Source organism: Bos taurus, chromosome 1 (assembly GCF_002263795.3).
Source record: "Bos taurus isolate L1 Dominette 01449 registration number 42190680 breed Hereford chromosome 1, ARS-UCD2.0, whole genome shotgun sequence".
In the NCBI taxonomy this organism is placed as follows: Eukaryota; Metazoa; Chordata; class Mammalia; order Artiodactyla; family Bovidae; genus Bos; species Bos taurus.
Window position 1 is genome coordinate 1,552,381 of NC_037328.1, and position 25,775 is coordinate 1,578,155.

Sequence of the window (25,775 nt, forward strand, 5' to 3'; positions counted from 1 at the left end):
GGGGCCACCCTCTTTCTCTCTCTGCTTCATGGGCTGTCTCAGCAGCTGCTGCATCTCCAGCATGCCTCCAGCTCCCACCAGACACGCCCACCATGGGTGCTGAGTGACTCGGCTCCTGACTCTGCTAACACCCTCCTTCCTGAGTCCCCAGCCTAGGGGACTGGGGGCCTCCTGCTCTTGCTGATTTTTGGATTCCTTCACTTCCCGTTGCTTGGCTTCTCAGAACTTTCATCAGCTGTGTAACCAATTTCCTGTATTAAACATCCTCTATTTTAAATAGTTAGAGTGGGACTTCACTGGTTGTGCAGTGGTTAAGAACCTGCCTGCTAATGCAAGGGGACACGGGTTCGATCCTGGTCCGGGAGGATCCCATATGCCGCAGGCAGCTAAGCCTGTGTCCCACAACTACTGAGCCCATACCCTAGAGCCTGCTAAGCCTCAACTACTGAGCCCACATGCTGCGACTACTGAAGCGCGAGCACCCTAGACCGCGTGCTCTGCAACAAGAGCAGCCGCTGCAATGAAAAGGCTGTGCACCATAACTAGAGAGTAGCTACAGCTCATAGCAACTAGAGAAATTCCACATGCAGCCACAAGGACCCAGCACAGCCATAAATAAATAAAACTTTTAATAAATAAATTTTTAAAAGACTCAGAGTAGATTCTGATTTCCTGATTAAACTTTGCAATGTCTAAGACCTGATATTTTTCATTTTAATCCAGATCAAGTAAAGGAAACACATACATTTTGAGATCACTTTTCATCAGCCCTGGACACTTCATATCATTTATTTCATAAGTGTTTATTTGAACGAGGTGGATCCCCATCACTGTGACGGAGTAATAAGAGGACCTGAGAGAAGGGTGCAGAGAAGGCAATGGCACCCCACTCCGGTACTTTTGCCTGGAAAATCCCATGGATGGAGGAGCCTGGTAGGCTGCAGTCCATGGGGTCACTAAGAGTCAGACACGACTGAGCAACTTCGCTTTCACTTTTCGCTTTCGTGCATTGGAGAAGGAAATGGCAACCCACTCCAGTGTTCTTGCCTGGAGAATCCCAGGGACAGGGGAGCCTGGTGGCTGCCGTCTATGGGGTCACACAGAGTCAGACACGACTGAAGTGACTTAGCATAGTATAGAATAGCATAGAGAAGGGTGCAGAGAAGCTTGGCTGGACTTTATAGAACCTCCTGGCCAAACAACTTCAGCAAAATCAATGTATCTCCTCTAAAACTAATAAATTTGTGGGCTATATACTTTCAAGGGCTTCTCTGGAGGCTCAGACGGTAAAGAATCCACCTGCGATGCAGGAGACCCAGGTTCAATCCCTGGGTCAGGAAGATCCCCTGGAGGAAGGCATGGCAACCCATTCCAGTATTCTTGCCTGGAGAATCCCCATGGACAGAGGAGCCTGGCGGGCTCCTGAGCAGCTAAGCACAGCACAGCACACACTTTCAGGACTCTCCAAAGTCACACAATGAAGGAAACAACATTCTTCTTTGCTTGCTAGGTTGTCCAGGACACCACCTTGGTGTTTCTAGGTTAACTAGACAAACTACAAAGAGCTTCCTTGATGGCTAAAAGATTCCTCCGTTCATAAGAAGAAAGATGTAGTTTTGGCCTAATGTTGATGTTTTCATTTTGTCTCATTGACTCCATGTGGCCAGTCCCTAGATGCCATGGTTTGGGATCTGTTAGAGAACTAGAGTGGTTTTGCAGTAATTAAGGACTATTTGTTTGAAGAGCCACTTGTTACTTTGTAGGGGAAGGGTTATTTGTTTCCATTGCTGTCTAATGCAATAGGCCTTGCCTAAGCTAATCAGACTATGCCAAAGCCTTTGACTGTGTGGATCACAATTAACTGTGGAATATTCTGAAAGAGATGGGAATACCAGACCACCTGATCTGCCTCTTGAGAAACCTATATGCAGGTCAGGAAGCAACAGTTAGAACTGGACATGGAACAATAGACTGGTTCCAAATAGGAAAAGGAGTACGTCAAAGCTGTATACTGTCACCCTGCTTATTTAACTTATATGCAGAGTACATCATGAGAAATGCTGGGCTGGAATAAGCAGAAGCTGGAATCAAGATTGCCAGGAGAAATATCAATAACCTCAGATATGCAGATGATACCACCCTTATGGCAGAAAGTGAAGAGGAACTAAAAAGCCTCTTGATGAAGGTGAAAGCAGAGAGTGAAAAAGTTGGCTTAAAGCTCAACATTCAGAAAACGAAGATCATGGCATTTGGTCCCATCACTTCATGGGAAATAGATGGGGAAACAGTGGAAACAGTGGCTGATGTTATTTTTTGGGGCTCCAAAATCACTGCAGATGGTGATTGCAGCCATGAAATTAAAAGACGCTTACTCCTTGGAAGGAAAGTTATGACCAACCTAGATAGCACATTCAAAAGCAGAGACATTACTTTGCCAACAAAGGTCCGTCTAGTCAAGGCTATGGTTTTTCCAGTGGTCATGTATGGATGTGAGAGTTGGACTGTGAAGAAAGCTGAGCGCTGAAGAATTGATGCTTTTGAACTGTGGTGTTGGAGAAGACTCTTGAGAGTCCCTTGGACTGCAAGGAGATCCAACCGGTCCATTCTAAAGGAGATCAGTCCTGGGTGTTCATTGGAAGGACTGATGCTAAAGCTGAAACTCCAATGCTTTGGCCACCTCATGTGAAGAGTTGATTCACTGGAAAAGACTCTGATGCTGGGAGGGATTGGGGGCAGGAGGAGAAGGGGACGACAGAGGATGAGATGGCTGGATGACACCACCGACTCGATGGACATGAGTCTGAGTGAACTCTGGGCGTTGGTAATGGACAGGGGAGGCCTGGCATGCTGCGATTCATGGGGTCAGAGTCGGACATGACTGAGCGACTGAACTGAACTGAACTGAAAGGTAACCAGATAGCTTAAAACTAAATTTTTCCTAACATAAGCAGTGCAGATAAGGCTTCCCAGGTGGCACAGTGGTAAAGAATCTGCCTGCCAATGTAGGAGACACAAGAGATGCGGTTTCGACCCCTGGGTAAGGAAGATCTCCTAGGGGAGGAAATGGCAACCCACTCCAGTATTCTTGCCTAGGAAATCCCATGGACCGAGGAGCCTGGCAGATTACAATCCATGAAGTCACAGAGAGTTGGACACAACTGAGCAACTTGGCATAGCACACACACACACAAGCAATTCAGATCATCCAAACTTTATCAAAAAATTTTCGACTCCCTGCTACATTGATCTAACATGAGCATCCTTTCAGCAACCAAACGTCATTCTAGATTCAGGTATAGTGCAAACTCCAAAAAGCATGCTTTTTGAGGACCAAGCAACTCAGACTCTTGGATGATTATATGTGCAAGGATCTGCGTATGAATACACAGGCCCATATCCCTTCTATCATTAAGCTCCTGAACAGTAAGTTTCACTAAATTGCTTTTTTATCACTTGAAAACTGCTTGCTTCAGAAAAATGAGAAACTCAACAAAACAGTTTTATTGTTTTTCTCTTGCTTTTATCAACATGTAGCAATCACATATACTGAAGGACAAATTCTTTCCAGAAGAGGCACAGAAACAACTTCTTAGAAACACTGTATTTGGCAGATGGTGACCTATAACTGAGAAAGGACAAGATACACGCCATTAGTCAGCAAACACAAGACACATAAGGATCCCTGTCTTTTGTGGTTCAAAATTTCCCGTCAATGGACATACAAGTTCAAAATGAAACAAATGTCATTCTCTTTACATCCCCGGCTCACAAACTTCAGGGTATATCAGGATTGCCTGTGGGTTGGCACAGTGCAAGTTTTTGGCTCCAGTTCTCACATATTTGGTAGTTAGGAGCCCTCAAATCTAACTGAAACAGATCCCCAGGTTCTGATGCAGGAGGATCTCAAGAACATGCTTTGAGAAATGCTGAATGAGGCACCACTCGGAAGACACAGCCCCAATTCCTAAACAAAATGCATTTTTACCTTACAATTTCCATTTTAATCGACAGGTGCCACCAGCTGTTCACGCATGCTCAGTCACTAAGTCGAGTCCCACTCTTTGCAATCCCACGGATGGTAGCCCGCCATGCTCCTCTGTCCATGGGATTTCCCAGGCAAGAATACTGGAGTGGGTTGCCATTTCCTTCTCTGCGGGTCTTCCTGACCAGGGATCCAACCCATGTCTCCTGCATTGGCAGGAGGATTCTTTACCACTGTGCCACCTGGGAAGCCCCTGCCACCAGCTGTGCTGTAGTTGAATTAGCTGATGAGGACAGGTGTGCTAGGAATCAAACAAAACCTTCACTTGGTTCATACACAGAGGGTCCTTTCTCTTGTCTGAAACTCTTGTGGGGACACCAGAGGTACACCGAGTATTTTCACCCCATCTGCTCTCTCCCAAGGGGGGAGAGGTCATTTGAAGAGCAATCCACTTACCCTCCTCAACCGGATTTCCTTGGGAGACTCAGCAAGTATTATTTTAGAGCACGGCTCTCTGCCCAGACCTGGAGGTCCTCTCCTAATCAGTGCCTGGACAAGGTCTGACAGCCTGGGCCAAATTTGGAACAGGTTTCTGAAAGCCAGTATTGGAGTGTCTGTGATTGAGACCTGCCAAATCGTGTGTCAGGAATGTCTAGTTCCTTCCCCGTGAAGAGTGACAGTGTTTAATGAAGAAACACAGCTCTGAAAATTGAGACATTCCCTGCATTGTCCATATTCATTAAAACTGGAACAAAGCCCCAGGAGACGCAGACACCTCCTATCATTGACACCTCACATTTTCCAGTGGTTATTTAACATAAATGCCATGGAAGCTATTCTACAAGGACATACCACGTGGCAGCATCTGCCAGGCTGCTGTTCCCTCTCTTCTTGTCCAACCTGATCCTGGCAGGTGGCAGGAAGGGGGGCTGCAAATTAAATGAAAACTTTAAGAACAAGATTCTGGCTGCGACATCTACTCCACGGATTACCCAGGGGATAGGCATTTTATTTTGCTAAATGAAAGGGCTAGTTTATATCTTCCCTGGATCATTTTCTAACCTAACTGCAGTGAAAACATTCTCAGAAAGAAAGACTCACTTGTCCACTTGCCCTTTATATCGCCACTGGTCATCCCACTCGGGGAACTTGGGCAGGGATCTGCTGGGTCTGCTTGCGGACCAGGCCAGCAAACTCCTCCAGAAGGTGACTGACACCAGCATTTCACTGTATCCCAGTCAACCCAGAAGCCCTCAGCAGTGTCATGTGTGAGGGTAGATGGCGTTCCAAGCCCATCTTTCACGGAGGGACACGACTTGTTTCTGTAGCTCCTCTAGACAAGGACTCACATCTAACTCAAGCTGGACAAATTCTACAGACTGGGTTTTTTGCTTGCTGGTTTGAGGCTTTATTTTTGCTGTTAGGCATCTAGCGGTTTTCCTCTGAAAGAATTCATGAAAAGATGGTTTCCCTATATAGCACAGAGAACTATACTCAGTATCCTATGATAAACCATAATGGAAAAGAACACTTAAAAAAAGAATGTATATATATGTATAACTGAGTCACTTTACTGTACAGCAGACATTAATACAACAGTGTAAATCAACTATGAAAGTGAAAGTGTGAGTTGCTCAGCCATTTCTGACCCTTTGCGACCCCATGGACTGTAGCCCACCAGGCTCCTCTGTCCATGGAATTCTCCAGACAAGAATACTGGAGTGGGTTGCCATGCCCTTCTCCAGGGGATCTTCCTGACCCAGGGATTGAACCCGGGTCTCCAGCATTGCAAGCAGATTCTTAACCGTCTGCACCATCAACTATATTTCAATAAAAAATGAACAAAAAACAAAAGCAAACAACAAAACAAAATGAACAAAAAATAAAGGTGGCACTCCAAGAACCCCAGGGAATCCCCTGCGCCTGGTTCATGGTAGGAACACCCAAGCTTCCTTCTCAGAAGAAAAGCAAGGGAGTGGGCGTGGCCAGTATCTCCCTCCCTCCCCCGCCCCCCACCCGCGACTCCTTCTACTTTCCTGCTTCTTCCTCTGACAGCAGCTGAGTGGCAAAAAGAGACCAATCCTAGGAAGCATTTGCATCCCAACCCTCCAACCCACCTGACTGCCAGCCAACTTCTGAGCTGTTCTGAGCCACCTTGCCTCCACTGATAAAATCAGTGTGGGTAATCCTTCAAAGGGTTGGGGAATGAATACAGTGAGCTAGGGAATTAGAAAAAGGGACCGAAAGGCTGGGTCTTTCTGTTTGGTCTTTTTTCCGTGACAGGGGGAAAAGATTCGAGGGTTGGAGGAAACTGTGGTTGTTCATGGGGTCCTTGGAAAATCTCTTCCTTGCTGACACATTGGGGTGTCTCTGTTTCAACCACACAGCTGTAGTGATGCGTCAGGCGTGTCTCTGCAGAAACCTGCCCGTCTAGATCCAAGTGCACTGCACACAGTGTCCAGGGGCCTTCCATACAGCCTCTTAGATGACGATGATGAAGAAACCCTTTCCTGCCTGGAGGAACACGGTAATGCTTCTCACTAAAGGTGATCCAATGTTCATATGAACATTCTTCGTGTGTATGTTGAGTGTAAATGGAAAACCACCTTTAAAACAGTCATTTTAGAGTTACATAGCTGAGGCACGACTGAAGCAACTTAGCAACAGCAGCAGCAGCAGCTGAGGCTTTAAGGAGTCTTCATGTCTGAAATTATACGAATGTTTATGTGTACTGTGAATAGAATGATATTTCCAAAGAGAAACCCTACAGCTGTACTTCCAGTGAAAATATGTGTGTGTGTATGTGTGTGTTAGTTGCCCAATCTTTGCAACCCCATGGACTGTAGCCCGCCAAGCTTCTCTGTCCATCGAATTCTCCAGGCAAGAAAACTGGAATGGGTAGCCATGTCCTCCTCCAGGGGATCTTCCCAACCCAGGGATCAAACCCAGGTCTCCTGCACTGCAGGCTGATTCCTTACCATCTGAGCCACGAGGGTAACCTAATGTGGGCCAAACAGGTAGTTTAAAATTTTCTAGTAACCATGTTAAATAAGTAATTCAATCAATTATATTTTCTTTAACCTAATAATCCAATGTATTATCATCTGAACATGTCACCAATACAAAAAAAATTGTTAGTGAGATTTTACTTATTTCTCTCTCTCTCTCTCTCTCTTTTTTCTTTTTACAACAGTTCACATCCTTGTGTGCGTCTCGGTTCAGACTAGGTCTATTTCAGGGGCTTTACAGTCATATGTGGCTCTCATACTGGACAGAGCATCTCTGTACCTTTTTTCAGCTTTTCACATCCCATTGCTAACAGGGAGCATCACAACACAGCAGTCAACAGCAAAAGATTATCGCTGAAAACTCCAAAACTGAATTCTTGGTGGTCCCAGTAACAATTTACATTTCTCCTTATGAGCTCAAAAGGGCTTTCAGATAAATGATCTCATCAGATCCTCATAACATGAACCTCATAACATGAACAAGGAAGATGTCATTTCCTCATATTACAGCTGAGAAAACTAAAGCCTTAAAAATATTGAATAATTGGCCAAAACTCAAAGAGCTAGAGGTTGGTGAGTTAGGAACTTGAACTGACTCTTGGGATTTTAAATCCCTAGGTCTGGCTGAGAAGGAGGCAGCCGCCTCCCTCTGTCATCACACTTCTGTGGAAGGGACGTCTGTTTGCATCCCCGGCCTAAACATAAAGTCCAAGAAGGCAGGAACTGATAGACCCTATGCACAGTGCCTGGCATGAAGCAGAGACACAGATCATATACCTGAATTAAATCCAACTGAACCAAAAGAGTCATCCACACCAGACCCCTCATAGACATCGCCCAAATCACCCCATCTCTGAGAATTTTTGTGGAGCCCCAGCTACAAAAACCACCTACATGCTAAGGTCCTGAATTGACTTTGTTCACCCTTTGATGCCCCTTTATTTCCCAACACACAAAACAGGGGGATTTTTTTTTTCTGGGCTTCATGTGGCTCTGTTTTAATTCTCACTTTGTACTTTTAAATGGGAATTTACATCTCTAGTGGAAAATACACCTTGAAAGTAGATTCAAAGTTCCTTAAAAAACTAAAAATAGAAAGAACTACCATATGACTCAGCAATCCCAGCCCTGGGTATATACCCAGAGAAAACTGTACCTCAGAAAGACGCATGCTCCCAATGTTAACTGCAGCACTATTAACAACAGCCAAGACATGGAAGCAATCTGCTTGTCGGTTGACAGAGGAATGGATAAAGATGTGGCACATATATACAATGGAATATTACTCAGCCATAAAAAGAAATAATGCCACTTGCAGCAACATGGATAGCTCTAACGACTACCACACTAAATGACATAAGTTTGGAAAAGACAAATATCATATGATACCATTTATATGTGGAATCTAAAAAAATTATACAAATGAACTGATTTATGAAACAGAAACAGACACAGATTTTGCAAACAAGTTTAGGATTACCAAAGAAGAAAGGTTGGAGGGAGGGATAAATTAGAAGGTTGGGATTAACATATACACACATATAAAAAAACATATACACACATATATACACATATAAAAAAGATAACCAACAAGAACCTATTGTATAGCACAGAGAACTCTACTCAATTCCCTGTAATGACATATATGGGAAAAGAATTCGAAAACGAATTGACATATGTATATGTATAACTGAAGCACTTTGCTGTACATCTGAAACTAACACAAAATTGTAAATACACTTCAATAGAATTTTTTTTTAATTTTAAAAGAAAGGAGATTAAGTCTGACTTGTGCTTTGGATGCCAATCTCTACCCACCCAAGACCACCTGGAGGAGCCCAGCGACCACCCGTGAGCCTGGTGAGGCACAGCACAAGGGAAACACCTCACTGCCCCTCCACACTGCCAGCTGAGCTGGGCTGAATCATACACATTCAGGAGAGTGGTAAAACCCCTGACAAGCACTGTCAGAGGATAGCTTGAAACCTTGGTGGAGACATGAATCTGTTCCCAGCAGCCTCCAGCACAGTCTCCGGCTGGCCCCTGGCTCCCTTCTCTGCCTCTGTCAGCACCAGCCCCCTCCACTGAAGGTCCCTTGCCTGCCTGTGCAGCACCCTGGCATTTTGGGTGGCTGTGCCAGGGTTTCATGGAGACCCTGGGCCAGGTGCTGAGAGCTGCTATCTTCCCCGAGGTGTTAGGATGTCAGAAAGTGGCAGAGATCCAGGTCTGACCCTGTCTGCCCCACGCCTTCGTCAGCTGCTTCTTGCCACCTTGCCACTGGGCATGAGAGAGGAACTTAGAGGAGGAGGTTACAAGCAAAAGCTTATTCTGAACTTTGTGTGAGCTCCTTAAGTCAGACAGGCAAGCATTCCATAGCTCAGGACCTCACATGCGCCCCTACAAATGCAAACTGTGATCCAACTGAATCCCATACTATTTCTGTCAAATGAGTCTTATTTTTGTAATGCTTCTCCATGAACTAGTTTCTCTGGAAAACACCCAAAACCATGTTCACATTTTGTTTGAAATAATATTTTAAAAGCTTTGTTAAAAGAGCAAACCGAGCGAAGTGCACTGAAAGAGCTGTGATTAATTCCATCAATATCTGAGTACCTGTTGTTTCTGAACGTCAAAGTTTTAGACACTAGAGAGACCGAGGTGATTAAACCACAGAGTCTCTTGTGAAGGTTATAATCTAGTGGGCGAGGGCAGACAAAAAAATAAGAAAACAAATCAATGAGATCACTGTTATAATCACTGTTATAATGGTTATACAGCCAATGAAGAGCACAGAACAGGGTAATGGGGCATAGGACCACGCTGGGATGGGGAAGACCACTTAGAACGGTGGTCTGAGAAAAGCTTTCAGAGAACTTGACACTCAGGTTGTGGAATGAACGACTAGGGACAGATAGCCACATGAAGATCTGGGGAGGAGTGTGTTACACAGAAGGAATAGCCAAGGCAGGAGTGAGCTTGGAGCCTTGGGAGAGGCCAATGTGGCCAGAGTGGGGTGAGCAATGGAGAAAACGGTGAAGAATGATGTTGGGGCTCACTGGGGGCCCCATGATGACAAGTATGGATTCTACTATAAGCAGCAAGCAAAGTCATTGGAAGGCACCACAGTGGAGCAATGCAAGCGCAGTCAGGCTTCCTAAGACCCATCCCAGCTGCCACTGGGGATGGATGGTGGAAGGGGCCAGAAGGAGAGCAGAGAGCGGGGGGGGCCAAGCCCAAGATGGCAGGGAGAGCACAGCATGAGTTGACCCCCCTACTGATGTGAATGTTTGTTTCTGCATGACATTAGTCTGCTATCAAATAATCATTCTCATTCTCTCCATCCCCACAGAGGGCACAATTAGTATCTTCTAGAGGCTGATGGAAACAGTGACAGACTTTATTTTCTTGGGCTCCAAAATCACTGTGGATGGTGACTGCAGCCATGAAATTAGAACATGCTTGCTCCTTGGCAGAAAAGCAATGGCAAACCTAGACGGCATATTAAAAAGCAGACACATTACTTTGCTGACAAAGACCCATATAGTCAAAGCTATGGTTTTTCCAGTAGCTGAGCACCAAGTAATTGATGCCTTTGAATTGTGGTGCTGGAGAAGACTCTTGAGAGTCCCTTGGACAGCAAAAAGATCAAGCCAGTCAATCCTAAAGGAAATCAACCCTGAATATTCATCAAAAGGACTGAGGCTGAAGCCAAAACTCCAGTACTTTGCCCACCTGATGGGAAGAGCTGATTCACTGGAAAAGACCCTGATGTTGTGAAAGATTGAAAGCAGGAGGAGAAGGGGACGACAGAGGATGAGATGGTTGGATGGCATCACCAACCTGATGGACATGAGTTTCAGCAAAGTCCAGGAGTTGGTGAAGGACAGGGAAGCCTGGTGTGCTGCAGTCCATGAGGTCTCAAAGAGCCAACACGACTGAGCGACTGAACAACAACAACAATGGTTACCCTGAGCTGATACCCTCGTCATGGGGTAGAGAGTCAATCTTTCCATAGGAACAGTACAGTCGCTTCCATGTGAGTAAGAGCAACAGAAAGGCATCTTTGTCTTTCTTTGATGTGGGGAATTCATAAGATGCTGGAAGCCACAAAGGGCATGGCCTTATTTCCTGATTAGATACTAAGACACATCCTGGGTGGAGCTCACTTTGGTGAGACTGAGACCCTGTCTGCAGGGATCAGACTGTGACACTTGCTCTCCACGGTCCCCTGGATTTTCAGCTTACCAATCAATTCACCCTGAAGATTCTGCACTTCCCAGCCTTCATAATCACATGAGCCAAGTCTTTATAATGAATCTTTAAAAAGTTCTTTACAATAAATATAAATATATACACATATAAATCATATAAGATTTAGATAAATCTTATGCTACATAAGATGTATACATGTTTCCTATAAAATAGTGTGTTAGTCGCTCAGTCGTGTCTCACTCTTTGTGACCCCCATGGACTGTAGCCTGCCAGGATCCTCTATTCACTGGAATTTCACAGGCAATAATGCAGGAGTGGCATGTTTATACTTTATCTTAACTTATATAAATCTTATACTTCCTTAATATGTATATAATTATATGTACATATATATGTATACAATGATAATGTATATAATTAAATATATAATAGGATAGTGTATATATCCTTTCTCTGGCCTGACAAATAGAGCATGGTTGAAGAGTATCCTCCTAAGGTTCCCATTCCTGCTGCAATGGAGAAGTCACACAATCCATTACCTGTCTCGTTCAGAGTGAGCTGAATGGAGATAGGAAACCCCAAATCTAGGAAACAAAAGAAAAACCAGGGACAGCAGCCAGTGTCATTCTAGGAGGATAAAGTAGGAAAAACGGTTTGAGTTCTGCTCTTTCCTCCAATTGCCTTGGAATCAATAGCTGCTCTCCCCCTTCAGAAATTAATAGTAATAGCCCAGACTGCTGGTCTAGGAGCAAAAAAAAAGAAAAAACAGCTCAAAAGTCCTGTTCCTGTGAAGCGTTTCTGAACACAAGTGAAAGCTGAGTAGACTCTGCATTCCCTGCTCTCCCAACCCAGGGCTGGGATGATCATCTCTGAGTTCCTCTAGCCAGGGCTGCCTCTACCTCAGACACTGAAGGGGAAGACTGGGGCTCAAGAATTGCTTGGTGGATTATACCAAATATGAGTGTCCTATGTGGGGCTTTCTCTTGGACTTCCCCCTTTTCTTTCCTTGTTCATGAGAACAAAACAATAAAAAAAAAAATAGGGGGAAATATAAGGTATGAAAATTAAATAACGGGAATAAATAACACAGTAAGTCTTCTACGTGGTTAAATGGATACAGCTGGAGAATGAATTAGTGAGTTGGAATATCAGATGAGATGTCTCCAGAAAGAAAATAGGGTTCAGAAATAGAAAATATAAAAGAATAGTTAAGAAAGTTGTAGAAGCACCAGTATCCAGAAAACAGGAGTCATGGAATAGAAGAAAAAATAAAATAAAAATGGAGAAAAGAAAATATTTGAGGAATCAATGGAGATAAAGTCCTCAGAATTAAGGAAGACAAATAACTTCAAACTGAAAGGGTATATAGAATTCCAAAAGGAGAGAGAAGGAAAATCCAACACTTACACACACTAGAATGAAATTTAAGAAAAACCACACTCAAAGAAATGGAGAAGGCAATGGCACCCCATTCCAGTGCTCTTGCCTGGAGAATCCCATGGACGGAGGAGCCTGGTGGGCTGCAGTCCATGGGGTTGCTAAGAGTCAGACACGGCTGAACGACTTCATTTTCACTTTTCACTTTCATGCATTGGAGAAGGAAATGGCAACCCACTCCAGTGTTCTTGCCTGGAGAATCCCAGGGACGGGAGCCTGGTGGGCTGCCGTCTATGGGGTCGCACAGAGTCGGACACGACTGAAGCGACTTAGCAGCAGCACTCAAAGAAAAAAATCTGAAAACTCTCCAAAAGAGCACATCAACTGCAAATGAAAAAGAATAAAATGGACATCACATTTTTTAAACACAATGTTAAATGAGAAAAGATAACAGAGTATCAGTTTTAAAGCATTGGAAAAGATGCTTTGAACTAGAATTCCATTCCCATCAAGGTTGTCATTCAAATATAAGAATGTAATAAAAATATTATCTAACATACAGGCTTGAGGAAATCTGCCATACTAAGAGTCACATTAAAACTTTTTGAAGATATTATACTCAGGAAAAACACATCCAAAAGAAACTGCAAGAAGTATGTGAAAGAAAAGGGATCATACATCTTGGAATTTTTGTTGTTGTGGATATTAATATGGAGAAAATGTTCAAAGGATATGAAAGCATGTTTAAGCTATATAAAAGATACAGATATGAAAATGTCTAAATAACAGAAGCAGAAATCTTCTATTTTAAATCTTTTTACTAAACTTAAAATGAAGACAAATACATCAAAAAAATAAATAAATATAAATGGTCTAAATATTCCAATTAAAAAACAAATTTTTAGATCAGATTTTAAAAACAAAATTCACATATGTACTATTTGTGAGATATATCTAAAGCATTAAAACATGAAAAAGTTAAAAATTAAATAATTTTTAAAAGGTAGCAGACATATATTAGATAAAACATACTTCAAGACAAAAGGCATAATTAGGACTTGAGGATCACTCAGTAGTGATGAAAGAGTTCTCCAAGAAGACACAGCAATTCAAAATATGATTGCATCTAATTAACTAGCTTCAAAATATAAAGAGAAAGAATAGAAATTCAAGGGAAAATGGGCAAATCCACTTCATCATGGAGATTTCAACTATTTGATAGGTCTCAATTATTTAAAAGTTGGGCAGATAAAAGTCAACAACACAATTAACAAACTTGACCTAATAACCACAAACAGAATTCTGTACCCAATAATTAGAAAATGCACAGCCTTCTCACACATGCATGAAATACTTTTTTAAAAATCTTCCAATAATCAATGAAGGATTCAGCTGAGTTCATAGAAACTCAGGAAAAAACAACATTTCCTAGCTTCACTACATATGGTCACATGACTAACAGCAAGTGGGATATGACAGAAGTGAACTATGTGACTTCCCCACGAGACCCTTAAATGGCATCCTACTGCCTGGCTCAAGAAACAACCAAGAGGTATCTTAGATCATGCAAAGGGAGCCAAGCAATAAGACAGAAGGATCATGGGTTCCCAGATACTGAGGGCTGCTAGGCTGCTTATACTGGGGAGATTTTGCGAGAAAGAACATTCGATCAAGTTGAAATCTCCTCTTGCAGTGGAATGAGGTCCTTCCCGTTTTGTCTACCTCAGGACACAGAATATGTGTTGGAACTGGCACATCTAAAGCAAAGCACACCAAATTCACTCCAGAAAGAGAAGACACTGATAAGCACGGTAGACAGGAAACCAGTCTTTGCCTTGCAGCAAAAGCTTAGATGCCAGTGGAGATTTTGAAGGGGGATCTCCATATGAGATCAGAATCTTTCACCAGTCAGTTCTAGGACACCATCAAATAAGCAGGGCCCGGTGAGAGGAGTCCTGCCCACCCTCATTCCCACAGAGGGGAAGTGAAGTGAAGTGAAGTCGCTCAGTCACGTCCGACTCTTTGTGACACCGTGGACTCTAGCCCACCAGGCTCCTCCGTCCATGGGATTCTCCAGGCAAGAATACTGGAGTAGTTTGCCAGTTCCTTCTCCAACAGAGGGGAAGGGCAGAGAAATAAAGAGGAACCAAGGGAGAAAACACGTGAAGGAAGTGACAGTGACTGGTATGGGAGGCCAGCCATTACAAGGCAGGCTCGTTCTGCCAAAACCATATTTGTTTTGAGGTTGGATTGGAGGAAGGAGCGCTCCTTTGTAAAAAAATAAAATAAAATAAAATAGTTTCTGAATGCAACAGGAAAACTGGGAGGCGGGTGGTAAGCATAGGCCATGGTGAAAAAATAAACGCCTTCATCACAAATTGCTGAAGATGGGTGAACACAAGACTGAAGAGAACTGAAGATGGCGAATGACTCTGAGGAAAAAACTCTCTGTGGTGACGTCGACAGCCTTGGAGTCACGTGATAGGGGACAGCTCAAGCTTAAAGTCCGGGCAGAGAACCCCAGCCCTCTCCGCAGTCACGGGGACGGTCGTACCAGGAACTCTAGAAACACAGATCAACTCATGAGGTTGAAAAGTAGCCATCTTTGATGGTTGTGCTGTCTTTTCTTTCCAAGGATTTCCTTAGCTGGCTAACATGTAGCACCCACCACCGGAAAGGGGTGAGGCTGGAGATAAGCCTGCTTCCAGATTCAGGGGTGGGGCATGCGCAGCAAAATCCCAGCAGCTGGAGGCATCTTAAGTGCCTTCTCTCCCTTCTGGAAGCCCTTCCTACCACCTAGACCTTTTCTACCTTGTCCCCTTCTTCCTCACCCCAACACACCAAACCCCTTCCAGAACATTCTTTCAGAGCCCTCTTCTGAACCCCCACACTCCACACCATAAAGCCACTGGAATCCTATGGTGTGTCTGAGAAGGCAGCCATGGAAAGTCCAGAGCAGCACTACCTCCCCAGGGCTATTTACGATTTAAAATAGAACCCTATAGAACACCTCTTGAGAGTCCCTTGGACAACAAGGAGATCCAACCTGTTCATCCTAAAGGAAATTCATTGGAAGGACTGATGCTGAAGCTGAAACTCCAGTCCTTTGGCCACCTGATGCGAAGAACTGACTCACTGGAAAAGACCCTGATGCTGGGAAAGATTGAAGGCAGGAGGAGAAGGGGACAACAGAGAATGAGATGGTTGGATGGCATCACCAACTTGATGGACATGAGTTTGGGTAGACTCCAGGAGTTGGTGATGGACAGGGAAGCCTGGCATGCTGCAGTCCATGGGGTCACAAAGTGTTGGACACTTAGAGTCACTAAGTCAGACTTAGTAACTGAACTGAACTGAACTGATAAAACACCCGTGGGTGCACACGGGCCAAGTCACCTCAGTCGTGTCAGACTCTGTGTGACCCTATGGACTGTAGCCTGCCAGGCTCCTCTGTCCATGGGATGCTACAGGCCAGAATACTGGAGCAGGTTGCCATTTCCTCCTCTGGAGGATGTTCCCCAACCAGGGGTCCAACCCAAGTCTCCTGCATTGGCAGACGGGTTCTTTTACCACTAGCGCCACCTGAGAAGTCCCATAGAACACCCGTGAGCCTCCAAGTCGGTACCTCAACGTTGATGAGGTGTCTGAATCCAGGTGAGGTATCTGAATCCCTGTGGAGCTTTACAAAATATAGATTTTGGACGGCCACTCCTCATCTGGGTAAACAGAATATCCAGAAAAGGCGGTGAGGTGGGAATGTGCAGTTTTCAGTCATTTGCCTAAGGGATTCTGATGTCTGCCAAGGCTGAGAGCCAGGGCTGGGGGCAGTATCAAACAGATTTTGATACTTTGTAGCTCCAGCTTTATTGACTCACAGGTCTAGAAGGTTAAAGAGATTGAAGATGTACCAAGACCTACAGAGAGACTTCCAACTGTTGTTCTTGCCTATTAAGGGCCTTAATTGGCTTGCTAATAGACATTCTCTGTTTAAGGACATGATCCTGAACACAGACGTTATCAACTTCAAATGTCATTTTCGTCGAGTTATTCGTTGAACTCGATTGTGATCCCCCATCATGTCTTCAATTAAATTAAAACCAGATTTCCCACGGAGGCTCTCCATATGGCCCTCCCCTGCTTAAAAAGCTTCTTCTTGTGTCCGTGTCCCCTAATTGAGTTCTTCTATTCCCTCTTCCCGGAATCTTCTCCTCCCTGTCGTACCACAACCTCTCCTTCATCCTTTAGGATGGACACCTACACCTCCATCTTCCCTTTCTAGGAAGCCTTCTACATCTTTTTCAGCAAGGTTTGCATCTTCTTCCTCCAAGCCTGCCTCTACCAGAGCTCAGATATATTGTCCCGGGATATCTACACCTCCCTCCTCCCAAACTTTGAACTCTACAAGTGCTGGAAATGGGGCTTGATCATCACTGTGTCCCCAGTGTCTTGCACAAAGCCTGTGTGTAGTAAACGGTCAATAATAAATGCTGGAGGAATTAAATGAAAGTACAAATGAAAAAAAGCCCACTTGAAGCTCATGTAAACAATGCTCACTCTCTTCCATCTTCCTCAAAATTTCATTCTTTTGGCATGAAACAACCTGAAAACCGCACGCCTACCATGAGGGCAGTGATGGTGTCTCCTCTATTCTCCCCTGTCTGCCCTGTGCCTAGGACCAGGCTTGGCTACTGTAGATGCTAAAGAGCTCTCTGTTAACTAGGAGTCAGTCCTTCAAACTGATTGCTCTAAATCCACCTCCTGTACCCAACTCACCCCACCCCTCCCAGCACTGTCCCCACCAGCACCCGCCTCTTGTTGCCACATCTTCATGGTGTGACTGAGTCAAACAAACCCATGCCTGAGTAAACTGAACATTTCAGGAGCTTCCTTCCCCAAAGCAGATATGATCTGATGATCCACTCACCACTCAAGCAAAGACAAAAGTGTCAGAATGAAAAGCCACCTTTTGTAAATCTCCATCCATCCTGCCATTCTGTCTCCATCTAGAATTATGGTACAAATATACTGATTTGGAGCTCAGGGAAAATTTTTTCCAAGGTGATGCAATCCAGAAATTGATTATGTACTCATTTTCCCCTAGGTACAAAAGAGGGAAAAAAGAGTCTGTTGTGCAGATTTTATAGGTAACTATTAGTTATTATTAATAGTCAGGTAACTATGTGAGTAGGTAGAAGAATAGAGTATTCTGCTCCATTAAACATGGTAGAGGATTGAAAATTGCTGTTTACATCATTCATTCCCTAAGTTTCCAAGAATTAGAACATAATGAAATACACTTCCCAGTTAAAACCTATTGAACATGAGCCGATCTTTCGTCATTTTTACAAAAGGTACAGAAGTCCTGTGGTTAAAGGACCCACTTGAAAGGGTGCTGTGTGCGTTGGCTGGGCACACGCTGCCCCTTCCACATGCACTGGATCTGTCTGTGCCTTGGCGCTCACCCTGTAACAGCTTCACATCAATAAACTCCAGTGACTCCTTGTACTGGCCTGTTTGCTAATGAAATCAGCCACTGACCTCCCCTCTGGCTCTTGCGCTCCCAGGCTTCATCTTCTTGCATACTCTAATGGGAAGCTCAGTTGTTTTACTTCATACTACTTTTTCAGTTTTCACCTCCTGACATTTATATTTCTTAAGGTTAGTGCTACAAAGGACTTTGGGTACACCCAACAAGCCATAAACAGTGCTAGAGGGCCACGTACCACAGGATAAAACAGCAAGAAAAACCTTATGCTTTGAGCTTAGCATAATACTTTTTATTAAAACACCTGCATTTTGATGGCTGTCACTGTGAGGTAAGGAAGATGAGTTCACCACCGGAGACACTGGTGAAAAATCTGGAAGACTGATCTAATGAGACCTTGTCGTTAAGCCTGGAGTCCATAACAGATGAGTCACTGCATGGCTCTGCTGATATTTCTAATAATAACATCAATAATGATAATAATAATGGCTACTATTTTATGAGGTAGGTATTATTATTCCCCTTTTACAGGAGAGAAAACTGAGGCTTAAACTGTAAAAAGCCAGGATCGAGAGCTCATAACTGAGGGTGCTGATACTCTGACCCATCTGTGTGATGCTAAAGCTCATTCTCTTCGCTACTCTAATGAGAGGTCAATGCCATCCCCGTCTTGTGCGTGTGTGTGTGCACCCACACGTCCCATCATTAGAGAGAGTCTGTGATTATTTTGGTTACCCAGCATCCCTGCGTTTCGGGGATCCTTCATCCTGTGGATGCATCTGGTGGGAGGCAAGGTCAAGAATGTCCTTGTACAGAAGCTGAACACGTGAACTACTCCCATTCCTGCTAAAGTTGCCATTAGGACTCAAGCACATAGCCCAGGCTCAGCCCATCCAGGATCTGACTCAGGAGTGATGATGGGGAGAAGAAGGGACCACAGGAAGCCATCCCAGTGAAGCCGCAGAGGCCTCCACGCCACAGGGCCAAGGGCCAGTGCTCAAGGTGTCCGTGTGGGGACCTGGTTACGGTCTTGGCTTCCTTCTGTCCTGTCTGCCGTCTTCTGTTTTGCTTTATGAGCTTGGCTTGCCATCAGAGTGGGTACACAAACCAAGACCAAGCATCTCAACGCTGAGGGTATCAATGCCAACCAAGTATTTCATGAGGATGCCTGAGGGTGGAGAAGGGCTGAACAGTCAGCGAGCCCCTCCAGCCCCCACCCCATGACTCCTTAACTCCACACGTGGCCAAAAGTGGGAATAGAGCTGGACAGCCTTTCCAAGCAGGACAACTCCTTTAATAGTCTGCTCGGGCTGCCATAGACTGGACAGGCTAAACAACAGAGCTTTACTGTCCCTCAGCTCTGGAGGCTGCAAGTCCAAGATCAAGGTGCCGGGAGGGTTGGTTTGCAGATGTGTCCCACATTTTCTGGCTGTGTTCTCATACGGTCATTCCTCTGTGCCTTTTTGTGTCCTATCTCCTCTTTTCATAGGACACAAGTCTGATTGGATTAGCACCCTTTATGGCCTTATTTTAACTTAATCACCTTTAAAGTCCTCCATCTCCAAATATAGTTACATTCTGAGCTACTGGGCCTCCTTAGGGCCTCCACATAAAGATTTGGACAGGGAACACAATTCAGTCCATCGCAGTGTCAAATAATTTCGTTTGTCTTCATTACACTTTTGTGTTTGTGCATTAGACGTAAGAGACGCAGGTTCGATCCCTGGGTTGGGAAGATCTCCTGGAGGAGGGCATGGCAACCCACTCCAGTATTCTCACCTGGAGAATCCTTTGGACAGAGGAGCCTGGAGGGCTAGAGTTCATACTGTCACAAAGAACTGGGCACGACTAAAGCAACTTAGCACACAGATTGTAACCCACCAGGCTCCCCTGTTCAGTTGTGTCTGACTCTTTGCAACACCATGGACTGTAGCCCCACCAGGCTCCTCCATCCATGGGATTCTCCAGGCAAGAGTACCGGAGTGGGTTGCCATTTCCTCCTCCAAGGGGGTCTTCCCCACCCACAGATCACACCCACATCTCTTAAGTCTCCTGCACTGGCAGGCAGGTTCTTTACCACTAGCACCACCTTGGAAGCCCATCTATTGAATGGGGGTATGTTAATAAAACATTGAAATTGGGGTTTCATTCATCACAGCATCACCGAGATTTGAAATCTGGATTTGAGAAAGTGGGAGACACATTAGTCTTTAGACAACAACAACGGGGCACAGTCTGGGTCAGCCCCTCACAATGTCTTCACATCCCAGGGTCTGATACCCAGTGGCTGGGACCTGGTGTCCAGTCAGGGTGATGGTCCAAAATCCTCGCTGGCTGCTGCAGCAAGGAGGCTTCCCAGAGAGGAACAGCACCCCGTCCCAGCCTGCCTGTCTGGCCGTCCTGTGTCATGTCCCAGCTTCTTACTGATCACTTGGAGCCTGTAGGCGTGGACTCTGTGCTCTCAGCCCCACGTCCACCTTGAGGTCACCAGCTGCTTGCAGCCAGACTCTGTCCTGCTCCCTGAAGGTGTCACACAACAGAAACACTCACCTGTCACCAGGCTGGGTCCTCATCCACCAAAGTGTTTACCTGCCAAGTGAGCCTGCATTTAAGTGGAAAGAAGTGATTACCAAAAGGGTTTTGCTTTCAACTTAGGCTAAACAGCACCTGTGGGACTTCCCTTGTGGTCCAGTGGTGGAGACGCCACACTGCCAATCCAGGTAGCATGGATTTGATCCCACACTAAGATCCCACATGCTGTGCAACACTGCCAGAAGATTAAAAAAAAAATTTTTTTATCCACTGTTTAAATAAAATGTGTTCAAAAGAGATTGAGGGGAGAACTGGTGTGTCCTTAGCTGAATTAGTTACCCATTACCACAGCCTTGTCTTTCTTCTTTGTTTTAAAGTGAAAGTGAAAGTGTACTCTGATTCCTGGACTGTAGCCCACCAGGCTCCTCCATCCATGGGATTCTCTAGGCGAGAATACTGGAGTGGGTTGCCATTTCCTTCTCCAGGGGATCTTCCCAACCCAGGGATTGAACCCAGGTCTCCCACCTTGCAGGCAGATGCTTTAACCTCTGACCCACCAGGGAAGCCCTTTGTTTTAAATGTAATCCACAAAGCCTCTCCTCCAAGCTTGGACAGTAGACACCATCTTTTCCCCCAGAAAAATGACTCCTGGGAGAACTGCAGACCTTCCAGGGAACTCTGATGCTCTTAGCAACACCCTCCCCACCCCCTCCCTTCTCCTTTTGCAGATCGAGCAGCCTCCATGGAGGGTCTTCTCCAAGGATAGCTTCCTCTCTGAAAGAGCTGCCTCTAACCCAGAGGCCATGTCAGGCTGGGAAAGGAGACTTGGGCTGGATTTCTGAAGAGAGGAGCTTCTTCTCACTCGAGGCTTACTGACTCGGGGACCTTGGGCAAGTCATGGTAGACTCTTTTCCCCAGCTCTAAAAATGGCAACAACAGGATGGCCCAGCCAACCCAGGAAGCTCTTTGAGGAAGCAGACAAGATAACACACCAGTGAGTGTCTGGGAGCCACACAGAGCTCTTTAAACACTTGTCCCTTCCCCTTTTCTGCCTGCCAAGGTCCCACCCATCCTGTAAGGCCCATCTTTGCCTGCAGGTGGGGGGCAGTGGGAGGCCTGGGGCCTGAGATTTTGCTGTGGGAATGATCCTAGAGACTAGAGCCAGCATGACCTGCAGGCACAGCTGCAGGTCACTTGCCTCCAAGGACTAGAGAGACGTCTGTGGGAATCCTGCCTCGGACGTGCTATGATTTAGAGGGGGTTGAGACATGGGGCAGCAGAGGGTGTCCTCACAGAGCCCCAAATCCAGAGTGGACTCAGTCTAGCTTGGCGTCATCTTCAGATTGACTTGCATTAACTGACACTCACCCAGGCTACCAAGAGAATCTTGTCGAGAGAGGATTGCTTAGAGGAGAACTGGTTCTGTTGGCCTCAAAGACTGGCTTTGAGCCCCAACAGAGAGAAAGCTACAAGAGTTTCTATTTTTGAATAAATGGTGTAAACGGGTGACAGTGGGTCTTTTAGTCTCTTTGGACTGCTGTAACAAAATACCACAGGTGGGGCGGCTTAGAAACGACAGAATTTCTTTTCTAACAGTTGTGGAAGTGGAAGTCCAAGCTCGGAGTGCTCGTGTGGTCAGGTGAGGGCTCTCTTCTGGGTTACAGACTTCTCACTGTGTGCTCACGCAGTAGAAGGGCTGGCGAGCCCTCCAGGGTCTCTGCTGTAAGGCCATTAATCCCATTTGTGAGGGCTCCACCCTTATGGTCTAATCACCTCTTGACACCATCACATTGAACACTAAGATTTCAACATAAGAATTTGGAGGGTGGCACAACAAACACCCTCTTCCAACAACACAAGAGAAGACTCTACACATGGACGTCACCAGATGGTCAACACCGAAATCAGATTGGTTATACTCTTTGCACTCAAAGATGGAGAAGCTTTATACAGTCAGCAAAAACAAGACCGGGAGCTGACTGTGGCTCAGCTCATGAGCTCCTTATTGCCAAATTGAAGAAAGTAGGGAAAAACACTAGACCATTCAGGTATGACCTAAATCAAATCCCTTATGATTATACAGTGGAAGTTGGAAAAAGATACAAGGGACTAGATCTGATACATAGAGTGCCTGATGAACTATGGAAGAAGGTTTGTGACACTGTACAGGAGACAGGGATCAAGACCATCCCCATGGAAAAGAAATGCAAAAAATGCAAAATGGCTATCTGGGGAGGCCTTACAAATAGCTGTGAAAAGAAGAGAAGTGAAAAGCAAAGGAGAAAAGGAAAGATATAAGCATCTTAATACAGAGTTCCAAAGAATAGCAAGAAGAGATAAGAAAGCCTTCCTCAATGATCAATGCAAAGAAATAGAGGAAAACAACAGAATGGGAAAGACTAGAGATCTCTTCAAGAAAATCAGAGATACCAAGAGAACATTTCATGCAAAGATGGGCTCGATAAAGGACAGAAATGGTATGGACCTTAACAGAAGCAGAAGATATTAAGAAGAGGTGGCAAGAATACACAGAAGAACTGTACAAAAAAGATCTTCATGACCAAGATAATCACGATGGTATGATCACTCACCTAGAGCCAGACATCCTGGAATGTGAAGTCAAGTGGTCCTCAGGAAGCATCACTATGAACAAAGCTAGTGAAGGTGATGGAATTCCAGTTGAGCTATTTCAAATCCTGATAGATGATGCTGTGAAAGTGCTGCACTCAATATGCCAGCAAATTTGGAAAACTCAGCAGTGGCCACAGGACTGGAAAAGGTCAGTTTTCATTCCAATCCCAAAGAAAGGCAATGCCAAAGAATGCTCAAACTACCACACAATTGAACTCATCTCACATACTAGCAAAGTAATGCTCAAAATTCTCCAAGCCAGGCTTCAGCAATATGTGAACTGTGAACTTCCTGATGTTCAAGCTGGTTTTAGAAAAGGCAGAGGAACCAGAGATCAAATTGCCAACATCTGCTGGATCATTGAAAAAGCAAGAGTTCCAGAAAAACATCTATTTCTGCTTTATTAACTATGCCAAAGCCTTTGACTGTGTGGATCACAATAAACTGTAGAAACTTCTGAAAGAGGTGGGAATACCAGACCACTTGACCTGCCTCTTGAGAAATCTATATGCAGGTCAGGAAGGAACAGTTAGAACTGGACATGGAACAACAGACTGGTTCCAAATAGGAAAAGGAGTACGTCAAGGCTGTATATTGTCACCCTGCTTATTTAACTTATATGCAGAGTACATCATGAAAAATGCTGGACTGGAAGAAGCACAAGTTGGAATCAAGATTGCCGGGCGAAATATCAATAACCTTAGATATGCAGATGACACCACCCTTATAGCAGAAAGTGAAGAGGAACTAAAAAGCCTCTTGATGAAAGTGAAAAAGGAGAGTGAAAAAGTTGGCTTAAAGCTCAACATTCAGAAAATGAAGATCATGGCATATTGTCCCATCACTTCATGGGAAATAGATGGGGAAACAGTGGAAACAGTGTCAGACTTTATTTTTGGGGGCTCCAAAATCACTGCAGATGGTGACTGCAGCCATGAAATTAAAAGACACTTACTCCTCGGAAGGAAAGTTATGACCAACCTAGATAGCATATTCAAAAGCAGAGACATTACTCTGCCAACAAAGGTCCATCTAGTCAAGGCTATGGTTTTTCCTGTGGTCATGTATGGATGTGAGAGTTGGACTGTGAAGAAAGCTGAGCGCTGAAGAATTGATGCTTTTGAACTGTGGTGTTGGAGAAGACTCTTGTGAGTCTCTTGGACTGTAAGGAGATCCAGCCAGTCCATTCTGAAGGAGATCAGCCCTGGGTGTTCATTGGAAGGAATGATGCTAAAGCTGAAACTCCAGTACTTTGGCCACCTCATGTGAAGAGTTGACTCATTGGAAAAGACTCTGATGCTGGGAGGGATTGGGGGCAGGAGGAAAAGGGAATGACAGAGGATGAGATGGCTGGATGGCATCACTGACTCGATGGACATGAGTCTGAGTAAACTCCGGGAGTTGGTGATGGACAGGGAGGCCTGGCGTGCTGCAATTCATGGGGTCACAAAGAGACACGACTGAGTGACTGAACTGAACTGAACTGAACAAACATTCATTCTCCAACTGAATGCAGAGTTCCAGAGAATAACAATGAGAAATAAGAAGGCCCTGATAGCTTAATGGTAAAGTATCTGCCTGCCAATGCAGGAGACGTGGGTTCGATCCCTGAGTTGGGACGATCCCATGGAGTAGGAAATGGCAACCCACTCCAGTATTCTTGCCTGGAAAATTCCGCGGACAGAGGAGCCTGGTGGGCTACAGTCCATGGGATCACGAAGAGTTGGACATGACTGAACAAATACTCTTGCTGCAAAGTGTCTGGCTGCCACTCTTACATGAACATTTTAAAGAGGTTTAAGAAAACAACAGAGTAGAAGGGACAAGGGATCTCTTCAGGAGAACTGGAGATGTTAAGGGAACATTTCATGCAAGGATAGGCGTGATAAAGGACAGAAACAGTAAGGACCTAACAGAAGCATAAGATATCAAGAAGAGGTGGCAAGAATACAAAGAATACACAGAAGAACTATACAGAAAAAGGTCTTAATAACCTGGATAACCATGATAGTATGGTCACTCACCTAGAGCAGACATCCTGGAGTATGAAGTCAAGTGGGCCTTAGGAAGCATTACTAATAAACTAGTGGAGGTGATAGAATTCCAGCTGAGCTATTTCAAATCCTAAAAGATGATGCTGTTAAAGTGATGCACTTAATATGCCAGCAAATTTGGAAAACTAAGCAATGACCACAGGACTGGAAAAAGTCAGTTTTCATCCCAATCCCAAACAAGGACAAAGCCAAAGAATGTTCAAACTACTGTACATTTGCACTCATTTCACATGCCAGTAAGGAAATCCTTAAAGCTGGCTTCAGCAGTACATGGACCAAGAACTTTTAGATGTGCAAGCTAGGTTTAGAAAAAGCAGAGGAACCAGAGATCAAATCCCTTGGATTATAGATAAAGCAAGGGAATTCCAGAAAAACATCCACTTCTGCTTCATTGACTACACTAAAGCCTTTGACTGTATGGATCACAACAAGCTGTGAGAAATTCTTGAAGAGATGAGAATACCAAACTGTCTCACCTGTCTCCTGAGAAAACT

At 44.7% G+C, this 25,775-nt stretch overlaps 1 long non-coding RNA gene across 1 annotated transcript; it reads right to left on the reverse strand.

Annotated features, from left to right (window-relative positions):
• Window positions 1-2,108: 2,108 nt before the first annotated feature.
• Window positions 2,109-17,670, reverse strand: LOC112447091 (uncharacterized). Its single transcript, XR_003035164.2, has 3 exons — window positions 17,504-17,670; window positions 4,835-4,911; window positions 2,109-3,625 (listed from the first exon to the last, which is right to left on the reverse strand). It is a non-coding gene; the product is annotated as an uncharacterized lncRNA (long non-coding RNA).
• Window positions 17,671-25,775: the final 8,105 nt, after the last annotated feature.